Source organism: Alnus glutinosa, chromosome 2 (genome assembly GCF_958979055.1).
Source record: "Alnus glutinosa chromosome 2, dhAlnGlut1.1, whole genome shotgun sequence".
Classification (NCBI taxonomy): Eukaryota; Viridiplantae; Streptophyta; class Magnoliopsida; order Fagales; family Betulaceae; genus Alnus; species Alnus glutinosa.
Genome location: NC_084887.1, coordinates 24594860 through 24613746, shown reverse-complemented (window position 1 = coordinate 24613746; position 18887 = coordinate 24594860). Strand labels below are relative to the sequence as shown.

The window sequence follows — 18887 nt, the reverse complement described above, 5'->3', positions numbered from 1 at the left end:
ACTTGAGCATGTATAGTCGTCTTTTGGTGACCAATGATGTATAGTTTAGTGGTTTGCAATTATTAAGACCTAACATAGGTACACATTTTGAATATTTTTTAAGCAGTTATGTTTATGATAGCACTCTGTTATTTTCTTTACACTTTCTAGTCACGTTTAATGTTCGAAAAGATATATACAGAGCAAAAATATTTTAAAGGTAATAATAGTAGCGCCGCGTGTAAAATGCCTAAATAAAGTATTTATTAAGGCGGGGCGTTAAAACATAGATCTTGAAAAACTATGACACTTGTGGGAAAAAAAAAAAAAAAAATCACCTCAAACAAACAACAGGACAAAACATGGTGAAAAACTATTTGGAGGATTATTCAGAAAACCTATGTTGTTGTTAAAACAGCTAGACACCTCAAAGAAGCATTTGGTAATGTAACAATTGCAGGGGCATCAGCGAAAAAGCTTATTGAGGTGATATGGTGAACCCACCTCCAACAAGAAAAACAAAAAATGAAACGAAATAAGAAAAAAGAAAAAACAATTCTAATCTGAAAGGGAACTAACCATTTGAAAAAGACTGATATTTACAAGATACATTATCAATCATTCTTCCCCGAGCATCTGAATTAGGATCAGTATGCAGATCAAAAGCATCCACATGCCTCTTTTTAGTGTACAGCTCTATAATGAATAACAATATTTCTAAGTTAAAATCTTTAAAGACGATCCAGACAAACACGAAAATAAATTCACAACAAAATGCGCGAGACTGTTATGACAAGAACAATGTTTTTATTGAGACAAACAATAAACTAAATTACATGAAGAGTATATGCATTGAATTAAACAAGCTTAATTCATGCTTTAAGCAAAGCAAAGAAAATATTACAAGTGATTGTGATATGAGAAATGTTGTAGCATAATGTTTTGCCAATACTTTTGTGTTGGCCCAACCGATGAGAATTAATGTTGTCATCTCCAAACTAGCAACATGGATGTATAAAGAACATAAAATGGGAAAAAGATTCCTAGATGCATCACCAAAAAATAAAAAAATACATTGCTGAGGTAGGGTGGAAGTTTGAATCATACTAACCCTGGGTTTTCATCTAAAGCAGCAACTAATGTCTCTGCAATAGCCAACCAAACATTATAATTAGCATGAGGAAGTTCTTCAAGAAGTTCCTAATAGTCTGTCCAAAATGTATCTTCTGTCACTTCTACGATTGACTGAAAGAGTAGGCAAAGACATTAAGATGACAAAGTGAATAAAGTCTCTTACGGAGCAATGTAAATTTCGGGGGGGGGGGGGGGGGGGGATTGTTGATGATACAAGAGAAAATTTTACACACATTCCAACAAAGAATCAGACATGGATATACAAAATTTGTTCTTAACTTTCCTTTTTCTTTGGTTTGAGGTGTTGTCCGCATCCAAGAGGGAGAGATGTAACAGTAGAATGTAAAAGTCTCCCAATAACTATGAACCCAGCTTTGACCTGGCTTTAAGTATCGTCTAATTCGATCTAAACCCATGTCTTTCATTAATTACCTGAAACTTTATCTGGTGATCAGCCAATCAATGCAATAATATAGACACCAATTAATACGCTCAAACACACCTAGTCATACCCTATAATAACTTCTTATTGGTAGCACTCAAACTTTTTTCCAATTAATAGGCAACAAATGTTCAGTATATACCAACTCTTCAAAAAATCTAATTTATCAGGTTTAACTGTGCAGGAATTAACAAGAAAACAAATTAAAAACTTAAAATACTATCTCCTAATCACCATTACAACATACTTGCTTTGATTGCATTAGTTTAGATAGGCATAAGGAAACTACCCTTACATGAGTGTTTAACAATCATCCTATTCCATAGGAATATATTCAAACTATATTGGAAATTCTAAAGAAGCAGAGTTATTTTCAAGAAAAACAATAAGAAACGGATTTCTCCAATGAAGACATTCATGTCCTCACAAACCAAATCATATTTTCCTTCATCTAATGCCTAAAGAGTACTATTAACACTTATGACCAACTGTTACCCTCTCTTGGTTGCTCTAGGCGGACACTTAAGTGAATATCAATACTGGTAAGAAGATGGGTATTTTCTTTTGACATATATCTTCAAATTTGGATATATTTTAAAATATTTTAGGTTCAAATTTTAGATCTTAAAAATACCTAAATGATCAATGTAATGAATCTATAGATATTGCTCAATAGGATATACTAAATAAATAAAGCAATTTTGATTAAATATACCCAACAAATAGAATCAGAAGATTTGGAACATTCCATTCAACCAGTACATAATTTTAGAAATTTTGGGAACCTATGCAAAAGAAAATTGTGGGGTAGGGGGGCTTTCAGAATCAGATGCAAAATTTGTGATCTTTTTTTTTTCTTTGAAAAAACCCATAAACAGGAAATTTGAGACAAAGACCGAGTCTCAAGCAAAAATTTCAAACTAAAATACATAACTAAACAAAATCAAGTTTTCATTGGGAATAGAAAAAGAAAAAAAGAAGCAACAAACATGATCAGTTAGTGCCCTTAAACCGCTTGATAATTTTGAAACAAAATCCAAAATTATGCCAACAAATCCTAAACAAATAGAAATAGAATTAAAAAAAAAAAATCCAAAAAAATTAAAATATAAAAATCCAAAGCAGCATTGAACAAAAAATTTACTTCTTCTGCTCTAATCTTGATAAAACCCCAAAAGACGATAATCATATATCATAAATGTCATTCCATTCCACAACAGGCATACATTAATACAGAGTGAAATTAAACTAAGGCCACCTAAAGCATCACTACCCTTTTACATAGCCATTATATTGTTTGTAAGATTCTTAGAGTTAAGATTGTATCAGATTTTAGGTACAAATCTGTTGAATACATTACACTAATCAAAGGACCCAGCCACCCATCCACAGGGCAGGGAAAGATTTCCTTTTATTTCAAGCCCATACTCTAACAGCCAGAGTAAATACAAGAATGTCCAATAAAATGCTTTCTAATATTCTTGGAAGGAAAACTTAATAAATGATTCCATTCATAACTACATTAACTAAAACCAACAGGAACATAAGGAAATTGGGAACCGATAATTTGCAACAGAAAATGGTGCAGGTACAACATTTATACATGTAAATAATTGATAGGATGTTTAATTCTAAGCCAATAGATTAATTAGACACACATGTGCAATGGCGAACCACTTGTACACTATCCCACTCTCTTAAAATAAAATCAGACACCCGCCAAATCTCAACAGAAAATCAACAGCCAACAACCAACAGCCAAATCCGACCCACAAAACCCAACGATTCAGAACTTTAACTGACCCAAATCCCAAATCCCCATGATTCAGCAGAACTCACCCACAAACCAACATCCACAAAACCCAACGATTCAGCAGAACTTACTCACAAAACCAACAGACAAAGCTCCTCATTGGTGGAGGAGCTTTTGAGGCCGTTGCTTTGCTATGTAACAGCACTGCACACAACACCGTTCCCACTTTCTTGCCAAAAAAACTGCCAGGCAATAAAAAATAAAAATTCCACTTTTACCTTGTTGCTTAACTCCTCAAAAACATCAAATGGCTGCCAGGCATCCATCCCAACAACCACAATCAGATCACCACCATCGCTTCGGACTACCCAACTCACCTATCTCTCAAGCAAATCAAAAAAAAAAAAAAAAATGGATGAAATCACCACAAAGGAACCAACCAGTCACCAGACTCATTGCCACTGATATAACAATGGTTTTTTCATGCTTTGTTGGGTTATTTTGTCGTTTATCATTCTTTCATTCTTTGTGGCTCAAACTCATGGGAGGAGGATAGAGCAAGGTTAACTCCATCTCTACAAGTCCACGTTGAAGACATATATTGGTGTTGACATGAGTCTTTTCGAGGCAATTGAACATGTCAATGAAACCAATGTTCTTCCTTTCTTTTTTGGGTAAGTAAACGGCAAATATCAATAAAATTGTAAAGGCGTCCCTAAATACAAGGGAAGTATACAAAAGGAATCACCTAACTAGAATGAGCAAAAAGAACAAGGAAACCACTATAATTAATAGTTAAAGGAGAAACATAGACAGCTGTCCAAAGATACAAAGATTTGAAGAAAAATGACTTAATCTCCTCCAATATTCTTCCTTAGGAAGACTTGAAGGAGAAAAAGAACCTACTAGCTAAGCTCACTGGTCCTTTCAAAGTTTATCCTATGTTTCTCTTCTTTTGTGTCTTAATTTTCCAATGTCAGTATTCAATCTTGTACCAAATCTCTACCCTCTTAATTTTGGGTTATAACTCTCCATAAAGAATAGTCCAACTTAACTCTACATTTTGAGTGATTCAGCAAGTAATTTAAATCAATTCTTCAAATATTTTTAATCAAATTTTAGTTACATTCTTTAATATTTTTAATCAATTTTTTTTTTCAACTCTTATATTTTTATTTTGCCCTGGTGAACTAAAATTTTAGCTCTGCTACTGTGCACATGGGCTCACTAAAATCACATTGTGACATACTTACCAATTCCATTAAACATCTTGAGAAAGAGCTATAGGGGAGGTTCACAGCTATGGACAGTTGAAAAGACAGCGTAATTGTAAAGCCTTCTCCACACCTAAGTGACAATTCTTTTTTATTGTAACACAATAGCAATAAGACTAATAGATATAGCCCATTTTCCAACTTACTTGCACATCTTTTGCGCTTATGCTCTTCAATGTAAGTTATTTTCATCATAACATTATCCCAACTCTACAAAGTCAGCTAAATGAATTAGCAGTTCTGTTCAAATTTTTCTTTCTTTTTGACAAAATGCTCTACTGTAGATCCACCCAAGGAACTCTACAGTCAACTTATTCCATTTTTATCAAACATCCTTGCTGTACTTGAGTTGCGTCAATGAGGTGAGAGTCAAAGAAAAAGAGGACAGAAAGAATAGTACTGGCTATGATCTTTTTACAGCACAAATCTTCAAAGAGGTAGCCTCACCTTTCTTTTTTAGCTTCCTTTGGCAGATCTGCTCCTAAATAGACTTCTTCAACCCTTTGCATTTAAAAAATTATGACCCCTAGATTTTCTAATTGGAAGCGGTAATCTGCTTCTTTACTTGGAAATATGTTGAACTCTCTATTCTAAAAGAGCTATATTCCAATGAGACTAGAACACGCATTACAACCAAGGCAGAAACAGCATTTACAGCAACAGCTTCTTGCTCACATTATATTTAAAATGAACACTGTCCTAGGTCCATGAACCTGGTTCCCACCCCTGTACTTTGCCGCCAACCAGATTTCATCTCTAACTCATAAGTTAATTCCACATTCCATTTCTGAAATTCAATCCCTAATCAAGACGACCTCTAACTTAGTGCTTTTCTTTCCCTTTTTGGCCAGAATAAGCTCTAAATTAGTTGTGAACGCATAGTCATACTTAGAATATTCTTAGAAGAAACAATTCAGAAGTAGCCTATATTAGAAATATCAGACTCTCTAAAAAGCAAAACTGATCAAATGGCCTATGAAGAGAGTCAAAAAGTCCTTTAGATTTTGCAAACAACACTTCTGAGTAACGATGCAATAAAAGTATGAAGTAGTAACGATGCAACCCAAATTTGATCAAATAAAACATGCCATCAAGAATGAGTACAACATAAATTGTGAATCCAACGGCTATTTGCATCTACAAAATTGATAATAAGAAGGAGCTCTCTTCAGATAAAAAAATAAAATAAAATAAAAAAAAAGGATAAATTTTGCATAAGAAGCCAGATATTACAGCCGAAGCACCCTAAATTATACATTCAGAAAATGAAGAAATCAACTTGTAAAACTTACTTGTCAACCAAATCATACGCGTCATAGCTCATCTCCTCAAGTACCTTGGGCCAAGGTATATCTCGGTTTATTATGTTGTTCAGCTGTCACAAACTGTTTTCCGCCGGGATAACCTCCATTTCCACCGACTGTAGTTATCATGTGCCCATGAGACAGTAGCCGGCACCGCCCGCATAGTACAGTTCTAAGCTGGCGGTGTTTTCTCTTCTGCACAATTATTTACATTCCCGAATCGCTCTCGTCATTCTCAACTTGAAATATTCAAATGCTCAGGGGATAAAACTCCAAATATAAAGATACCAATAAATGCAATTTGACAAAACTCAATTTCTTACAAAGGTTGCGATAACAAAATCTTAAGCTTTGGTGGAAATAGCCCGGAGCATCCGAATCCGAATCTGCAACGGAGCCCCACACCCATAACAAGGAGCCACCGCAGTGAAAACCCTCAAGGGCTTCTCTTTCTTCGTCTTCTTCTTCTTGGACTTACCATTCTCTTCGGCCACTAATTCAGTGGAACTCACCCACAAAACCCAACGATTCAGCAGATCTTTAACAGACCCGCTTCCGAAATCCCAACTATTCAGCAGAACTTACCCACAAAACCAATAGACAAAGGCGACCCACATCCCCATTGCGTATTTGATAAACCTCATTGGTGGAGGAGCTTTTGAGGCCGTCGTTTTGCTCTTTAACAGCGCCGCACACAACACCGTTCCCGCTTTCTTTGCCAAAAAACTGTCGAGCCGTAAAAAACATAAAAATTCCACTTGTACGTTGCTCCTCAACTCCTCAAAAACATCGAACGCTTGACAGGCATCCATCCCAACAACCACAATCAGATCACTGCCATTACTTCTTCGGACTACCCAATTCACCTCTGTGTCGAGCAAATCAAATAAATAAAAAATGCATGAAACCACCACAAGAAACCAAACAGTCACCATACTCACCACCAAGAAGGCAATTAAGAAGAAGCCCAGCCAAAGAAATAAATAAATAACTCGAAGACGACGCGTCGTGCAGGCCTCATAAGACCTTAAACGACTATGGAGTACGACACGTCGTCCATCTGTTGGCTTTCTAAAAATTAATTCGTGAATAAGAATTCAAGGGCTAAAAGCGAGCGCTTCTAGCTGCTTTGCCGCCTCCTTATTATGGCGGGGCTATGTTCGTAATTACGAATAACGGTCATAATTCGTAAATCTTAATTACGTATAACGGTCATAATTCGTAAGTCGGTGCGGGATAGGTCTATATAAACAGATTACGCTGCGGCGATCTTGATCCGTATACCTAGAAACGTTTGTAGTCTTGAACGAGAAGAGAAAGAAGAGAGTGATCGAAAGAAACTAGAGATGTTGCTGCCGCCGGGATTTCGTTTTCGGCCCTTTGATGAAGAGCTTATAATCCAGTATTTGTTGAAGAAAGTCAGGGGAGAAGAATTGCCATGGGAGGGTATCCATGAGTTTGATATATATGGAGACAAAGCCCCCTGGGAAATCTTTGACGATATTGTTTATGGTCAGGAGGAGGAGAAGCATTACCTGTTTACAAGGCTAAAGAAAATCAATAAACGCGTGACAAGAACAGCTGGCTGTGGGACTTGGCATGAAAACTCTTGTAACCAAATATACGACGATCAAGGTCAACATGTGATTGGACTCAACAAGCAGTTCTGTTTCAAGGTAAAACAGGAATCGCGCATGAAGAAATCCAAGTGGATTATGCATGAGTTTTCCCTGGCGGGTGTCTTATTGGAACAGTGTACCACCTGGGTTCTATGCACCGTCAATAAAAAGGGACCAGTAACAAAAGGAGGGGTCAAAAGATGTTTTGAGGATGTTCACGTTCCTCACACCATCATCTCAACATCTGTTGAAGCCCCAACTCCATGCCTTGAAAGCCCCCAGTTGCTACTTGGGGATGGAACCCAGCTGAGAAAAAGGATGCGTTGTGATGTCCAATCCGATGTGCTTCAAGCCTCTGAGATTCCATTATCATTAGGAAGCTCTCAATCTGAAGTCACACTCTCACCCAATTCGGTGGATTTTGGGGAAGACAATACTGAGACCACAGATTTGGAAACCCAAATGGGCTGTATAGCAACCAATGATACTGCTGATTCTGAGTTTTATGCATCCGAACTAGGAATGTTTGCATCTGAATCTTTATTGCCACAGAATTTTGTGGATAGTGGAGAAGACATGGGAAACAATACTCAGACGACTGATTTGGAAACCCACATGGGTTGTCTACCAAGCGATGATAATAACGCTGATTCTGATTTTTATGCTTTATATGGTTATCTCCCACCACCATCTAATCCAGAGAGGGAGCATCTGCCACTTGATACATGGAAGGATATTTGCAATGATGAGTTCTTTCGTTCTTTATTTGCTTAGTTTATAACTTCCTGTTCAAGAGAATAGAAATCTTGTATGATTTTTTGTTCAACAAGATGTTGATATGAAGGATGTGTAAATTCATTATTTGAAATAACAAGTTTCTTTTCTTTTCTTTTCTTTGTTCAATCCTTAACTCTTCTACTTTTAGAAGCCTTCAAGGTAGGGCTGTACTCATGTTAACTTTCAAAACAAAAAGGCGTAGAACCTGAGCAAAGCCAAACACTAGCCCCGACATACCCTAAGCAAGTATCAACAAGGATAAGAAGTGGAGATTTGTTTTGTGTGTGTTTAATTAAACTTAAGCCACCTAAAACATAACTACCTTTCACATTGAGATTATATTGTTTTAAGATTCGTAGAATTGGTTGCATTAGATTTCAAATACGAATCTATTCAATATGTTGTACAAATCAAACACCTTGATACAAACAGCTAGCCACGCATCCAGAGGGCAGGGAAAGATTTCCCCTTAGTTCAGATCCATACTCCAGTAACAGTTTAACAGGCAGCAAATACAATAAGCATAGAGGTAATCAATCAAATCTTTCCAATAATCTTGAAAGAGCAATAAGACAAAAGCTAATAAATGATTCTCTTCTTAACTAGATTAACTAAAATCAGTAATAAGATGAGCAAATTAAGAACCAATCTTTATGCACCAGAAAAATGGTAAAAATTACCTTTGTACATGTAAATAATTGGTAGGATGCCAAATTCTAAGCAAATCAATTAATTAAAGCAACGCCAAACAAATAAATAAACTAACCCAAGTCTCCTAAAATCAATTCAAACGCACAGCAAATACCAATGGGAAAAAAAGAAATCCAGCAGATACTTAAATAAATGAACCCCCGCCAAAAGAATTCTAAGATTTACTGTGTGTGGATCTAGTAATGGGGACTTGCATATCAATGGAAAATATCAAGGAACAACTCCTTTGTTGTATGAGTTGCTTCAACTTTTTGCTCTTCGTATAGCATTCAGAAAATGGGAGCTAAATCAAACGTATTTTCACACACAACATAAAACATTCAAGATGCGAATGCTATAAAATTGAAAAGTCTTATGTTCCCAAAAGTTGCCTAGCCTAATTCTGTTGATTTACTTCCGTTCATCTTCATTAGTACCATGAGGGAATAGTACAGAAGAAAGATTACATACGCAAATGAATCCACATGGTACTCTTCTCTCTCTCTCTCTCTCTCTCCCTAGATACTTTTCTCTTTAAATAACTCATCATAGCCTCTTGCCATCTTCCTAAAATCATTGTCATTCTCTCACCACCTTCAAACATTCTCTCTGCCGCCCACTTACTTGGATGTTTCATGAGTGGTTGGGAAGATCAGCTAAACCTACTTCCCACTTCTATCAAAGGAAATGTTGGTAGGTCTCCTTGTATGTGTGAAAAGAGAAAAATGGAGTGGCCAAGAGTTTGATAGGGTCCTAGGTTCTAGGTGAAGCCATGTGTGATGTAAATGAGTGCTAGGTGGTTAGGTGGGGGGTAATGTGTCTAGCAAGTGGGCAGTTTTTTTGTGTGAGAGAGGATAGTAATTTGATGTGAGAGCATTAGTGCCATTCTGAAGTCTTAGTGAGTTGAAATAGTTATGTGTGATGAATCTGATCTTACTTGAATAATGAGTTATCTTTATGTGTAATGTTGTGCGTGATATTAATGACTTCGTGCTTAATAAAAGCTTCTTGCTTTTAGACCTCTCCACATTTTTTACATACAAGAAGAAACTTAAAGGCTTGGGGAAAAAAAAAACATACAGGAAAAGAATGACCCCTAAGCCAACTTTTGAGGATAAGGGCAGGGGTAGGCCTTCTGCATGAACCACTGTAGCTTGCCTATGTGGAGATGAACTCCAGGTCTAATATAATTTCTGCATGAATAAAGCAGAAAAAACAAGTTTCAAGACGCTATTCAAAAAATAAAAGAAAAAGGAATAATTCAATGTTTTCGCAAACTAAATTCTTTGGCAATACCAAAGAAAATCAAACCTCTTACATAAGTAAACACAACCGTTAATTAAATCACAGTACAAATGCTAACAGCATAAAGAGCAGACAAACTGACATATAATATAAAATGGCTTACCCCTCTTTGGACCTAAGGTGGTTCCAGCAACAGAAAATTGCGTTGTTTTCCATTTTAGCGCTATTGCAGTAGCTGGATCTCTTTCTGCCATCGTTTCTGGAGTCAGAAATATAAAAAGGGTCATGAAAGAGAAAGAACTAATGTATTTAGAAAAATAAAACTGGTACAGAAAACCTGGATATGATTCACTAAAATTACAAATTTTACACTACAAGTGAGATAGATAAGGTTTCTTCATCATTCTCAGGTATTCATTGAATCCTGTAATAGATGTTGAAGACAATAGTTGATTGGCTGTTAATTGTCTTGCAGATTTGGTGTGCTCTGTTCTCAATTTATAGTAGATTGTACAAGGTGGAAGACTAAGGAAGACTACTGCTGACAGAGGCTTACAATAGCTAACAACAACTAAAGGAAAGACACGTTAGCTGACAACCAAGCTAAAGGAGAACTGTCGTACACACAATATCAAGTCTTGAAGTTAGGAAAAGATCATGCCCATGTTTTCCCATGTTTTCTGTGACTGCTCTGTGAGTTTTCACTGAAATCTGGAAGTGCACGTTATGTCCTTAGCTTCACATAGCCGGGATGTCTTTAGAGTCATTACACCCCCTCAATTGCAACGGGTTGGCACAAACGGTGAGATTGCCTCAGAGTATGCTAAACCAGGAAGAAACAAGCGGTTTTGTCAAGATGTCAGCTAGTTGATCCTTGCTTGAGGTGAATTTAACAGAGAGAGCCTGCTTAGCCACACGAGCCCGAAAAAAAGTGATTGTCGATCTCGATGTGCTTGGTGTGAGCATGATACATGAGATTAGAGCTCAAATAAATAGCACCAATATTATCACAAAGCAAAATGGGAGCGTGAGAGGGATGAACGCCTAGTTCGTGCAGCAAATATTGAATCCATTGTAGTTCGGCAGCAGCATTGGCGAGAGCTTTATACTTAGCTTCAGTACTTGACCGGGAGACCGTGGGTTGCTTTTTGGAGTTCCATGGCAGAATATTGCTTCCAAGGAAAGTACAATAGCCGGAGAAGGCAACCAATTGAAAGGATTTTCACAGACGAAGAAGAAGTCCATAAGAAATGGAATGTTTTAAGTAGCGTAAGATACGCTTCACTGCAGTCTAATGAATGTCACGGGGGTCATGCATGAACTGAGAGCATTTATTTACAGAAAAGGCTATATCTGGCCGGGTGATTGCAAGGTATTGCAGCGCCCCTACTGTGCTTCGGTAAAGGTTTGGATCAGTGAGAGATAAATAATCAAATTTGCTAAGAGCGGTGGAAGCTGACATGGGGGAAGTTATTGGTTTAGCTGACTCCATGTTGGTGCGCTAAAGAAGGGAAGCAATATACCTCTGTTGAGAGAGGTGCAAGCCAGCAGCAGTGCGGGAGACTTCAACACCCAAAAAGTAATGCAAGGCACCTAAGTCCTTGATGGGAAAATCAGCCGAGAGGATGGTGATCAAGTCATCAAGAGCAGCAAGGGAGGAACTAGTGAAAACTATATCATCAACATACACCAAGGCCATCAACTGAACACCTGCAGATTGAAAGAGAAACAAGGAGCTATCGGCTTTAGATGCAGTGAAACCAAGTTCAAGTAACCGATTGCTCGACTGGGAGAACTAGGCACGGGGAGCTTGTTTGAGACTAGAAAGAGCCTTTTGTAAGAGACACACAGCCTTGGGTTGTTGAGAATGGATGAACCCAGGGGGTTGAGCCATGTGCACAGTCTCAGTGAGAAAACCATGTTCAAAATGCATTGCTTACATCAATTTGCTTAATGGGTCACCCATACGAAACAACAAGAGATAAAACAGTACGAGTGGTAATTGGCTTGATGACTGGATTGTAAGTTTCTCCAAAGTCCAAGTCGGGTTGTTGGTGAAAACCTTTGGCAACGAGCCGGGCCTTATACCTGTCAATGCTGCCGTCGGCGTTATGTTTGATACGAAACACCCATTTGTAGCCAACGATATTCATAGAAGGATGGGGATCAACCAAGGTCCAAGTACCATTTTTCAAAAGAGCATTGAATTCTTCTGTCATAGCGTTACGCCATACATCATGTTTGACAACCTCAGAGAAACAAGTGGATTCACTGGCAGGGAAACTCAAGGATGTAGTGAGAGCTCGTGGCAGTGGATACTTAACTGGGCCATCAGTTCGAACTTTGGGTTTGTGAATGTGAAGCTGAGATCATGTGGTCATAGGATGAGTAGTAGAGGGACCAGTAGAGGAGGGTGACACTGGAAGGGAAACTCAAGGATGTAGTGAGAGCTCGTGGCAGTGGATACTTAACCAGGCCATCAGTTCGAACTTTGGGTTTGTGAATGTGAAGCCGAGATCATGTGGTCATAGGATGAGTAGTAGAGGGACCAGTAGAGGAGGTGTGACGTCCCACATCGCCTGGGAATGGAGATGTGCTTATATGTATAAATGCACAATTTATGATGATGCAACGCGTTTTAAAGCCGTGATGGCCATGAACCCATCAGAACTCCGCAGTTAAGCGTGCTTCTGCGATAGTAATCCCAGGATGGGTGACCTCCTGGGAAGTCTGGTTCGGGGGAGCCAAAAGCGGACAATATTGTGTCATTGGGGGTGGATCGTTACAAATGGTATCAGAGTCATTGCCCAACTTGAGATGGTGGGAGCATGCACAAGCCCAAAGAGGGTTGCCAGCGGGGACGCTAGGTCCCAAGAGGGGGTGATTGTGACGTCCCACATCGCCTGGGAATAAGAATGTGCTTATATGTATAAATGTACTATTTATGAAACAACATGTTTTAAAGCCGTGATGGCCATGAACCTATCAGAACTCCGCAATTAAGTGTGCTGCTGCGAGAGCAATCCTAGGATGGGTGACCTCCTGGGAAGTCTGGTTCAGGGGAGCCAAAAGCGGACAATATTGTGTCATTGGGGGTAAGTCGTTATAGGAGGGGGAAGGTTCGAGGGAGGAAGCGGGAGGGTGCGGTATAGGAGGTGCAGGGGCAGTAGAGATATTAGTGGGAAGAACATGAGGGGCAGTGGTCACATCATGTGGTGCAGATGGAATAGGAGCTGGAAGCCGGAGATTAGAGGGAAGAGAAGTAGAAGGCAGCAGGGGAAGAGGTGCAGTAGGGGGTAAAACGGTGTGGAAGGAGAAGGTAGTTTCATTGCAAATTACGTGCCTAGCAATGTAGAGGCGACCAGAGGAAATATCGAGGCACTTATAGCCACTGTGAGGCTTGCTATATCCTAAGAAAACACAAGATTTGGAGCGCAAGGAGAACTTATGGGAGTTATATGGCCTAAGGTAGGGCCAGCATTCACACCCAAAGGTTTTTAGCAATCGGTAGTTGGGAGATTTGTGAAAGAGAAGTTCAAAGGGGGTGTGAGGGCGAGTGGCAATGGCAGGGAGATGATTGATGAGATAACATGCAGTATCAAAAGCATCATCCCAATACCGAAAAGGGACATGGGAATGAGAGAGTAAGGCAAGACCAATGTCGACGATTTGACGAAGACGCCGCTCAAAACTTCCATTTTGATGATGGGTGAGAGGGCAAGTTTGGCGATAAAAGATACCAGAGGAGGCAGGTAATTTTCGTGAGGGAAAAAATTCGCCCCCACCATCGGTTTGCACAGCTTTGATGGTGCGGAGAAAAAGTTTTCAACAAGAAGTTTGAATTGATGGAAGATAGGAGATACATCAGATTTGCAAGATAAGGGAAACATCCATAAATATTTGGTATGATCATCATAACACAAAGAAAATATCTTTTATTATTAGATGATAAGGTTGGAGCAGGGCCCCATACATCAAGAAAGAGAAGAACCAAAGGCTCAGTGGAAACAGAGGGTGAAAAACCAAAATGTAGCCTATGAAGTTTGCCTTGTTGACAAGCAGAACAAACTTGCTGAATTGTAGTTGATGAGGCTAGAAGATTGTGTCTAGACAAAACACACCGCACCACGAGAGGAGCGGGATTGCCAAGGCGATGATGCCATTGATCAAGAGACACATGTTCACCCACATAAGTGGCAAAGGAACGAGCAGAGGGAGAAGAGAAGGAGGGCCAGGGATAGAGGCCCCCCTTACTCGGGCAATGGAGGAAGAGTTTATGTGTGCAAAGATCCTTGACACAAAAGAAAATATGGGTGAAATTCAATAAAAACCCGGTTATCATGAGTGAACTTGTTAACTAAAATGAGATTCTTTTGAATTTGGGGAACATGAAGAAGATGTTGCAAAGAAAAATTGGAATGAGTAGGAGATAAAAGAGCTGAACCAGTGTGAAGAATATCCAAACCTTGGCCATTTCCAACTTGGATTTGATCGGTTCCATGATACGCATCAGCACGCACGTTTAAGTTGGACAAATCATGAGTAAGGTGATGGGTGGAACCAGTATCATGGTACCAGTTCAAATCAAATGGCACCTGTGGAGTCGTGAGAAAGGCAGAGGGATTGACAGATTCACCTTGGTAGGAGTGATCAAAACGATGGTAGCATTTAGCTACAGTATGACTGACTTTGAAGCAGAGTAGACACGCAGAGAGAGTGGAGGTGGAAAAGGGAGATGACTGGTTCGATGGAGAGGAGGAGCCAATACCAGAGTTTGGGAAGCTACAACCACGACCTCGACCTCTATGGCCACGTCCTGCACCGTAAGAGAAATGAGGAGGTCTCTGCTGCTTGTGGGAGACAGAGTTGTTTCGTTGAGCAGCATTAACACTGGAGACTGACAAATCACCTGCAGAACAAGAATGCTCAAGTCGTTGTTCTTGGGTTAGTAAGTAACCAAATAGTTCATCAAGAGATATAGGGTCAATCCGAGTGGTGATTGACGTGATGAAAGGATCATAGTCAGATCCTAAACCCGCCAGTAGATAGGAGACCAATTCTGAATCCTTTAGTGTTTCATCAATAGCGGCAAGAGTGTGAGCAAGAGTTTGAACTTTTTGGAAGTAATAAGCAATGGAGGGGGCGCCTTTCTTCAAAGTGGCGAGCTGATACCGAGACTGCATAACGCAAGCCTTAGATTGAGAGGAGAAGATTTTCTCCAAAGTAGACCAAACCTCAAGAGAGGTGTGGAGATTGACAACATGTGTTTGTGTAGTCTCAAACATAGTGGAGAGGATGGCGCTGAGGATAAGTTTGTCCTGAAGAATCCTGGCAGAGTAAGCTGGATTTGAGATGATAGTAGCGGAAGTGGTGGAGTTGCTAGTGGTGGCTATAAACTGAGAAGGGCATTGGATGGCACCAATAATATAACCGAGAAGTTCCTGACTCTAAGTAGGGAAGCATGAGGGTACGCCATAGAAGATAGTTGTCACGGGTGAGTTTGAGGGTGATTTGGTGGTTACAGTTAAGGAGGGAATAGGAAGGGGAAGATGTGGGTGGGGATTGAGATTGAATGCAAGAGTTATTGGTGGACATGGTGGAAAAACGAAAAAAGTAAAAAAAAAAGAAGACGTTAGTCTTACAGCTCTAATACCATAATAGATGTTGAAGACAATAGTTGATTGGTTGTTAATTGTCTTGCAGAGTTAGTGTGCTCTGTTCTCAATTTATAGAAGATTGTACAAGGTTGAAGACTAAGGAAGACTACTGCTGATAGAGGCTTACAACAGCTTACAACAACTAAAGGAAAGAAACGTTAGTTGACAACCAAGCTAAAGGAGAACTGTTGTACACGCAATATCAAGTATTGAAGTTAGGAAAAGATCAAGCCCATGTTTGCCCATGTTTTCTGTGACTGCTATGTGAGTTTTGACTGAAATCTGGAACTGCACGTTATGTCCTTAGCTTCACGTAGCTGGGATGTCTTTAGAGTCAATATCCTGTACAGTTTGGCAAATAGAAATGTTACTGAGACAAAGCGCAATGTACTAGCTTTTAGGAATAGCATATCAGGAAGGTGAAAGTAAGAAAATAATATTGTTGGTCCACATACATGCCGAGATGCTTAGACTTCCAAAGGGGTGCCTACATGGTACTAGGCCATACATTCATTGAATCACTTAGCATTCCTCATGAGCACTGAAGCCCACATCAAAGTGATTGATCAAAATTTTTTAGGAAATGATACCAATAACGATAAATGGAGCCTTCCATCTAAGCATCAATAGATAGATCGACCCCCCCCCCCTTCCAAAAAAAAAAACTTCTCTCCCTTTTGCATCACATGCACAAACACACAACCATGAATTTGTATTATTTACAGATGCGTTAACTACAATGAAATAGTGCCCTGCACAAAAATAAAATGAGTGCTGACCTAGGAAGGAAAACACTAACACAACAAAAACAAAAAAGTTTCGACGTATTTCTTCTAGCTTCTATAAAAGCATATGTCTATGTTCCCTAATACCTTGCAAGCCCAAGCAAATTAGTATTCCCCAAAAATACAAACTAACCCCAAACCAAAAGTTCAATCACAGGAATAAAAATTCTTCCACAGATAGAACAAAAAAATATGTTCATAAGCAACTTAATCAGACCAACAAGTACTGGAGAGACCTCCATACATTAATCATATTCTACAGTTGTCAAGGTAGTCCATTTACTTCATCAGAAAGCAAAAGTCAGATTGGTGCACTCACCAGTTTAACAATCAAGTCTTTCTTTTGGCACAAGTGAGACAGCTTCTGCCTAAGTTGCTCAGTTGTTCACAAATTATTTTCGCCGACTGCGGTTATCACATGTCCATGAGACAGTAGCCGGAACCCACATAGAATTGTTCTAAGCAGGCAGTGTTTCTTCTTCTACAAAATTATATAGATTCCCAAACTGCTCTCTTATCACTTTATACTCCAAATACCTATCAATGCAATTTGAAAAAACTCAATTTCTGAATTCTTTAGTAGTTCTCATGGATTGAGACAAGGAGATCCGTTATCGCCACTGTTGTTTGTGGTTGTTATGAAGGCATTGTGTAACACCCTCACCTTAGGGTGTGTGCTTAATATGTGAGTTGGCCCAAAGCATTGGGCTTAGATGTGCATGCCATTGACATTGCGCCTAGTTAGCTTAGTAAAAATTAGATCAAAGCCTTCTAAAGGAGACCATAAGAGCTAAATAATTTCATAATTACATGGTCTAATTCATGAAATAATTTAAACCCCTGATGATATGCATAATTTAATGGTTTAATTTATAACACATGACATATAGGGCAACATGATTTAAAATATTATGATTTTAACTTATCCTAATTTTGTATTAATGAAGTGATTTACATACCCTTAACCCTAATTAACTAAGTCAAAACTTCCTAATTATCATGCCTTGGAATCACAAACCTTTTCATGCTATGGACCACCTAGGTTTTGAAAAGAAATGCTTTACCTACAAAAATATAGACAATAGGAGGCGACTAACCACTTTTGGGGAGACAAACAAACGGGATTTCAAAAAATCAACCATTGGTGCCATACAAAACTCATTTTTGGTGAACTAACCATGTTAAAAAGACTGAAATAACAAGGAGATTATCAGTCTCATACTTACAACGGTCGTCATACCAACATCAATCATTCTTCCCCAAGCATCTGAATGAGGATCAGTCTGCATATCAAAAGCATCCACATGCCTCTTTTTAGTGTACAATTGTATAATGAATAACAATATTTCTAAGTTTAAATCTTTAAAGATGATCCAGGCCAACACGAAAATAAAATTTAAATAAATTCACAACAAAATGCGCGAGACTGTTATGATCAAAACAATGTTTTTATTAAGACCAACAATATACTAAATTACATGAAGTGTATACGCATTGAATAAAACAAGCTTGTTTAATGCTTTGAGCAAGCAAAGAAAATATTACAAGTGCTTGTGATATGAAAAATGTTGTATGACTCATAATAACATAAAGGCTTGTCCTTAGTAAGACGGTAGCAGAATGTTATGCCAATACTTTTGTGTCGGCTCAACCGATGACAATTAACATTGTCATCTCCAAAACTAGCAACATGGATGTATAAAGAACAAAAAATGGAAAAAAAAATAATAATAATTCTTAGATGTACCAAAATATAAGAAAAATACATTGCTAAGGTAGGGTGGAAGTTTGAATCATACTAACCCTGGGTTTTCATCTAAAGCAGTAACTAATGTCTCTGCAATAGCCAACCAAACATTCCTAATAGTCTGTCCAAAATGTATCTTTTGTCGCTTCTGTGATTGACTAAAAGAGTAGGTAAAGACATTAAGATGACAAAGTGAATAAAGTCTCTTGGGGAACAATACAAATTTCAGGGGGGAAAAGAGTTTTGATGATACAAGAGAAAATTTTCCACACCTTCCAATAAATAATCAGAAAGCCTTTCATTAGGTTAGTCTTTTAGGCCCCACAGACTAGTTATTCAAAGGGAACAGTCCAAATGGTGTAGTTACACTCAAAGTTACAGACTAACGGTCACTAAACATTAAAGGTTCCTACTTTCGTCATACTCCAAAAAATTGTCTATTCATTCACTTAGATTTTGATTTCTGAAACCTCTCTTAACT

The 18887-nt window shown here is 38.5% G+C and overlaps 1 long non-coding RNA gene across 1 annotated transcript; it reads right to left on the bottom strand.

The window, feature by feature from the left end:
• Positions 1–342: 342 nt before the first annotated feature.
• LOC133861832 (uncharacterized) lies at positions 343–17117 on the bottom strand. Its single transcript, XR_009899082.1, has 8 exons — positions 16979–17117; positions 16069–16216; positions 10381–10476; positions 10053–10165; positions 6210–6754; positions 5875–6081; positions 1091–1124; positions 343–675 (listed from the first exon to the last, which is right to left on the bottom strand). It is a non-coding gene; the product is annotated as an uncharacterized LOC133861832 (long non-coding RNA).
• Between the last annotated feature and the right edge of the window lie 1770 nt (positions 17118–18887).